The sequence below is a fragment of the Anomalospiza imberbis genome, chromosome 10 (genome assembly GCF_031753505.1).
Source record: "Anomalospiza imberbis isolate Cuckoo-Finch-1a 21T00152 chromosome 10, ASM3175350v1, whole genome shotgun sequence".
NCBI lineage: Eukaryota > Metazoa > Chordata > Aves > Passeriformes > Viduidae > Anomalospiza > Anomalospiza imberbis.
In genome coordinates this window covers 13,699,738-13,707,143 of record NC_089690.1, presented here as the reverse complement: position 1 = coordinate 13,707,143, position 7,406 = coordinate 13,699,738, and positions in this window count along the sequence as shown.

Sequence of the window (7,406 nt, the reverse complement as noted above, 5' to 3'; positions counted from 1 at the left end):
GGTTATTTGAAAGCCTGAAAGAATAGATTTTCTGTAAGATACTGGTGGTGCTTTTGGATTATCAGAGGAGCTCTGTTATTTAATGTGTCCTTTCCAGTCCTAGTAATATGAAATGCACAGGAGAAAAAAGTTCATGATGTGTTCAAATGTCAAAGTATTTGAGTTCTGACTTTTATTAAAAGAGTAACAAATTCATCTGTAAAAGGTCTGCTCTGCTCTTTATTTTTTTAAATATATGGTTTGGAATCTCCCAAGCAGGGGTGAGGCAATGACTGCAGCAGAGAATTAAAGAGTAAACTTAGGTTAAGGAGTGATAAATCAGAATTCCATTTCTGTCTAGCCAATGCATCATTTACCCACTTAGATGTGTCAAATAGAGGAATGTCTCCACTTTTTTTTTTTTTTTTTTTTTTTTTTTTTTTGTAAAGCACTACAAGATATATTAATGAGCCAGGGCAGGACAAACATTACATGAAAAATACTGATACTCAGGTGAATTATGAAATAGTAAATGAAATGGCTTTCATTTTCGTGCTCGGGGGCTGTTCCTAGAGAAGTAAACAAAAAAAGACATCTGTCTACACAGCCAGCAAAACCAGCCCAAGGAGCAGAAGTGAATTCACCAGTGAGATACTCCAGATATATAAAAAGAGTTAGTCTCCCTTCTCTAAGTAATCCCAGGAAAAAATAAACATACCCAGGCTTCCTGAAGTGCCTTGCTGACTACCCACCAGGGGTATTCATACTAGCCAAGTTATCTGTGTAACTTGGAGCTGTCTAGACAATTTTTTACCTAAAAAAATCTATCTGAAATGAAAATTTAATCTCCTCTTTCCATGTTCTCTATTTCCACTAAAGATTGGCATCCATTTTCACTGAAATGATTCTGAAAAAAACCCCACAGTATTTAATTTAGCATTTAATTAAAAAGTGGATATTATCTCTGTGTATTTTTAATTTCTCATTTAGGTTATTCTATAATTTTATAGGTTTTGGGTGTAACTTAAGTGAGTTTTTCATGCACTAGGCATATCTTCAACTGCTACCCCAGTCCAGCTTCACTATTACACAAGACTTGAAGACTCCCCACTTTGGGCAGGGAAAACTACCAGAGTCTTCCATTAGAGTACTTACGACAGCAACTCCAGATGGGAAAACATTCTGAAATTATGGAGAGCTTGCTTCTACATCTTTGATCACACTGAGTAACTTCTTGCTCTACAGATGGTGCCACTGACATCAGCAGCTCCTGCTGCAGAGTCAGGTGCTAACAATATGAAATTGAGACCTAAACCTGGTCCTAAATACCGTTCTAGCACCTGAAGAAGACTGTTCTTTTATAACACAAAAGGAAACACATTTATTATTCCTTTTTTATTTGATAGTCACAATTTTTATATTAATTTTATTTTAATGTTATCACTAAAGGGAAAATTTCAGCTACTTCTATTATACATTTGTGATAGCAACTCTGAATTTCACATTGCTCATGCAGTTATGAACAAGATAAATTTGAGTCATGGACCAAACCTAGAAGCTTGTAAATCAAAAGGCACCACAGGTACTCTGTGTTCTTGTTAGTCAGTCCCTAGGATTTAGATAGGAAAAAAATTTTAAAACATGAAAATAATATACTGTTAAAGTTGATTAGCTGGCTGTAGTCTCCTAGATACAGAAGATTTCCTACTTTTGCACAGCAGGTGTATGCATGACTTATGCAGGCAAAGCTCAATTTTGTAAAGGTTAAATTTGATCAAATTGATTAAATACTGATCTTTCTTCCATTCTATCAGTATCACATTTATGCTTACTGGCTTCCAAAAGCCATAGTCATTTCCTGTTTTCCAAAAGCCATAGTCATTTCCTTACTTTACAAGGTCTGATTGTTAAGTATCTAAAATTTCAAATAAAGAAACAATCATTTTACCTGTAACTTGAAAATGCCTTAAATAACCCCCTGTAAAAATATTCCTGTTCACCTGTGACAAAGAAAATAAGTAAACATTTCTTCCAGCCCACTGTGTTTGGCACACTGGTGTTCAGGCCAGATGAAATGATTACTCAAGTAAAAGTACTTTTATCAAGTCAGAAGAACAAAGTTTCCAAAATTGTCACACACTGAGAGAAATAAATTCAATTATTCCTTTCAGGCAAAATTGAAAGCACAAGTCTGGGTTGGGCACAATTTAAAAATCAAGCTAAGAACTATGTGTATGATTAGTAACATTGATTTTGACAGGGATTCTTATAAAGCTGGCAAATGTTTAAAAACCCTGCTAAGCACACATTCATGAGTGTTGCACACAACTGGGAAAAAAGAAGCCCTGCTTCTGGGAAAATGAATGCATTAAATTCCCATTTCAAGTACCTGGTGGTCAATAACGTTCAACACCCTGTGGAAGTTATTCAGTCTAGGGACAAAAGCACTCATTTACACCTGGGCTGATGGCTGGTGGTGGTCAGGATTTTAGTTCCTGGCCACGGAAAACCTTTGCATCATCCAGGAATTATAATGGAATTTATTCAGGGTCATTAACTACACAGAGACAGCTGTGAGCAGTAGTAAGATTTACTTAGCATGAGGATATAAAAATTAACCAATCTCCTAGATTATAGATACAAATCTGTGCTTTGAATCTGTACAGATCAATGCTAAATTAATCATTACTATTCTGCATGGAGCAGAAAAAAGAAGTCAGTGAAAGCTGATCCTGCTACCTTGTCATTACACTCTCTATTAACACAAGTTCATCCAAAATTGCAAATCATTACAGCTTTTCCAGCATCTGCCACACTCCACTACTGTCCCTGGAGCACTCAGAGAGTCAAATATGTTTACTAAAGCATAAAACTACTAGCACCACTCATCCATGGTTCCACAGACACATCTGAACATTACTTTAAAAGTGTCATAGACCTTATATTTATTGTTCTGAATAAACATTAGTCTCATGAGCAGGGAAGCACCAAAGACCAGAGCCTGGTAATTACTTGCAGGATAGGTACACTGCCATTAGCTGCAATGAAAGCCTTTCTGTCTTTCCATGTCACTGGATTTCGGCGTTAGGAAACACTTTCTTACATCAGACAAGAGAATTTAACTCCCTGCTTCTTCAGGCTCATGTACTTAGGCAATAAGGCCATAATGTTGCTGGATGTTTGACTGGTTTTGACACAAATTGCACCAGACACAGTACATGGATAATTAGCAGTGCATACAGGCTCTGTTTTTAATCCAAGCCTTTTAACATGTCTCAAAAACCAATATTAGGATTACCTGAAATATGTAATGATATTTTAATTTTTGCAAAAACTGTAGTCTCTCCTACATTGTGGATAAAATCTTGATTATTTTTTCAATGAAATTTTGGGAGTTTAACCTGTTTTGTTATTTTGATTTTAAAAGCTAAATATTTTAACATTTACAAGATTAATATTGTTGTAGTAACCATTTTTATTAAAATTGAGAACATTTTTTAAAGACAAGAAAAAAAATAGGCACTAAGGTCCAGCAGTGCAATTTTCTGTGAATAAAGGTTCAACTGTGTATTTGGTATCAACACCCTGTAAACATCAAGACAATGCAAAATTGTTATTTATACTATCATATTTCTAATTAGAAGTGACAGGAATCTTTTCAAAGGGACTTTCATACATTATAAACTAAAAATGGTATCAACAGCAGCACAAGGTCAAGGAAATCAGAATGAAGTGTGACACCAAAATGTTTCTGCAAAATGCTGTTTGAAGGGCTGTTACCCAGGGAGAAGGACACACATTCACCCAAGACGCTAAAATGTGCCCATGTTCTCTGTACTCACTAGACAGCAGAGTTTGTTCTGTAACACAAACCCAACAACTTACTAACCCACAGCCTTTATGACTGCCAAAAATTGGAGCTACTTCTACTGCTATTCAAATTTAAGTGTTGAACTCATTCCAGTCTTTCATTGGTGTGCTACAGTAAATTGAGAGAGAGAAGAAGAAAAGCAAAACTGGCAATATCAGAATTTTCCACTATTTATCTGAAAGCCCCAGAACAAAAAGCCAATGTGTGCTTTGGCAGAGTAAAACTTTCAGGCTGACGGGAATTGGGATTATTGTGGTTTACATCAGCTACTGGCCTGACCCAGGGCCTTTGGCACTGTCCTCCAGGGGCTGGGTTGGACAGGCTGAAAGGCTGGAGAGCATCCTCACCCCACTGCACTGCACTGCAAAGTGCTCTGGGATGGAAGGTGGGGCTGGAGGCTCCACACGCTGACAGAAATCGAGGCAATGTGCCATAAGGCTTTTTATAACTCATCTCTCAGCCTCACAGAAGGCAATAGGCAGCCTTTTTTTCTTCAGTAAAAATCTGCCTTTATGCATTGCTCATATTCAGCTCACAATCAGATGCTATGCAGATCAGTGCCCAAAATATCAATCCAGCCAAATGTTTGCCAGAGCTTTAGGGAAACCTTACGGTCTCAGAACTATTTGCATTCTGAGTTGAATGTGCTTTAATTTCTATCTACTAGCATCTGCTATTGTTTTCACAATCTTTTAGATGGGTTACTTGGATTATTAGCGAGTAACAACTGTGATTTGACTCTTTTTTTCCACTTTTCCCTCTCCCAGTATGGAAAGGCAGCAGACTTTGTATGAAACTCTGCTACCAATTGGTCCATCCTGTTCATGTGATTTGACATTTTGGTTTTTAAGTTTGAGGTTTGCTTTCTAGTGTCCACCCATGCCTCAGAATAATATAATCTAAGTGCCACAGAGGTAATGGCTCTTAAATTATATTCCAGTTGTATTTGATCTTAGCCTGTGTTGACACCTTTCCTTCCCAGACTGTCTTCATGTCCTTAGTCACTCAGAGCCTTTTCTTCCCAGCCCACAAGCACATTATTCTGTAAAAGACCTTTCACTGATATATCCTCCTTGCTCTACAACTTTTATTCCCCAAGACTTTCATTAGCAAATGCCAATCTCTCCTATTTATCAGCTGGCACCATAGAAATTGCTGGATTTTCTCTTTTTCTTTCCAGACCTGTACTTCAGATCTTCCTGGGCAGACCAAGCTGGGAAAAGAGGTGATGGCAAAAACAGTCATGGGGAATTGCATTCAACTATAAAAGCAGAAGACAACAGCTGTGGTCCTTGAACAACAAAAAGCTTAGAACATTCAATTTTTTAATTTATCTAATAAAAATGGATGATACTGGTGTGGGATGGATTTTAGCTGCTTTAGGCTGGTATTTGGATGAGCAACAACTCAAAGATCCTCAGGAGTCCTTGCCTAAGAGAGTGCTGATTCTCCCTCTGGTTTGCTTTCCAGTACTTGGGAAGCGCTAATGAGTGTTTTAAATCAAAGAGCATCTCAAATATTAATGATGTTTCAATGTGCCTCCTATTTAACGTAAAGCAGCACATAGCACTTTTCAGCTGATTCTATTTTTTAGATAGATTTTGCTCTCTAACTGGCGTTAGCAGGAGACTTCCGCGTGGCATTAACATATTAAGGGTGCTTAGTTCCCTGCCTGCCTGCCTCCCAGCCTCCCAGTGAGGAACAGTTATGGCTGAGCTTGGGCAAATTCCTTTCGGGAACAGATTCATATACAAACACCTTTTACATCCTTTGGTTCAGCACATCTTTGCATTTTATGTTTTTATAGGGATTGGCTGTCAGAAGAGACATATCACATCTCATTGTTTATATATAGCACCATTACAAAGACTTCATGTTTAGCTGCAGTTCACTAGGCCTGTTTTCCTTTTGGGGAGTAGTTTGTGCCAAAATGAGAGGAAATAGCATTTCCTCTGAGAGTAATGAGCAGCTGGTGCTTTTGCCCTGGTGTTTATGGGATGTAATAGGCACAGTGGCACATTTGGAGCTGGTTGGAGAGAAAACTAAATGCTGCTTTCTTTTATCTTTATCACCCCCTCTCCCAAGAAGGCTTTTCAGTTTCTGTGGTTTATACCAGTTTTAGAAAAGGCAATAAAAATGAAGCTGCAGCACTTTGCCACAACGTAGTCAGATATTACAATGTACTCTATGTAAAGATGGACTGGTTTTATCTACTGGAACCAGAAAAACTAAGATAATAAAATATTTTTAAAACTTCTCCAAATAGCTTTTGGAAGAATTAAAGCAAAGGGAGTACATCTGGAAATAATATTTGGAGAAGAACCAGTGAAATTGCCAAAGCCTGTGCATCTGCTCTTCTGGCCATTGTCTGACCCTAACTTGCATATTCATGGCTGACATTCTCATAGCAAGAAATTTTAAGCCATTGTCAGGACAGCAGTAGAAGAACCTTAAAGTACCTATTTCTCCTCCATTGCATTCACCAGTTCTTCAACCAGTGTAAATTGGTGTAGCTCCATTAACTGTGACAGTGCTATGCAACTCTCTGAAAACAATACAAACCCATTGAAACAGAACCAGGATCTGCTCCTTTATTCACAGCACTTCAGACTGACTGATTAGACCATTATGGATTGTGAATAGGAGCAGCAAACACTGTTCCACAGATAATGTCCTCTTCATCAGCAATACTAATTGGTATTTGTGGTGATCTCATAAACACTGCATAAACTAATGATCCACACTTGATAGCATTTCAGTTGCCAAAAAGTATTTGTTTGTGTTGGTATAATGCAATGAAACAGATAATTATCTACCCTTCTGGTAACAGTGCTCTTTGTGGATCACCATTAATCCAAAGACTTATATCATTCTCAAGTAGTGATGTCACACTAGTGATTTTAGCAATGAGGTTATGGGAAAGCAAGGAGCAGCACTCTTGCAAGGAGGTTACATAAGGAGACTTTAGAAGGGTGCTACTTAGGTATCATTTGGCTAAAATGTCTAAACACATGCTTGTGGAACTATCTTTTTAAAGAGTTCAAGGTCACATTAAGCTTTAAAACTGGTTATTTACTCAGCATTGCCTAAAATTTGCCACCTAAATACAGATTTAGGCAGCTTCTTTGGTTAACTTTAGTTTTTATCAAAATACAACCTTCCACAAAAGCAAGTTAGAACTACCATATGGATCAAGGACACTCAGATGTGAATTTAAAATCCTACTGAAAGAACCTAGTTTGAAAAAAACCAAGTTTTCTTGGAGGAAATATATCATGATCAGAATCTTGGTCATGGGAACCTCCAAATGGGTTACAGCTTCTCTGAATGTTCACAGCATCTGTGAGACAAGAAAACTCTACACAAGCCAGGAGGTTATTTACTTCGGTCATATTAAACTCTGACAGGCATTAAACTTGGTTTCAGGCTGTGCTGCCAACTGAAAGTTCAGACTGAGCATACTGGATTCAAGACATATGAAACACTTTAGGCACAGTCCAACACAGCCCTTCTGAGAGGCTTCTAAAAGGAAAGAGATGATGTGAGGAGGTGCCTT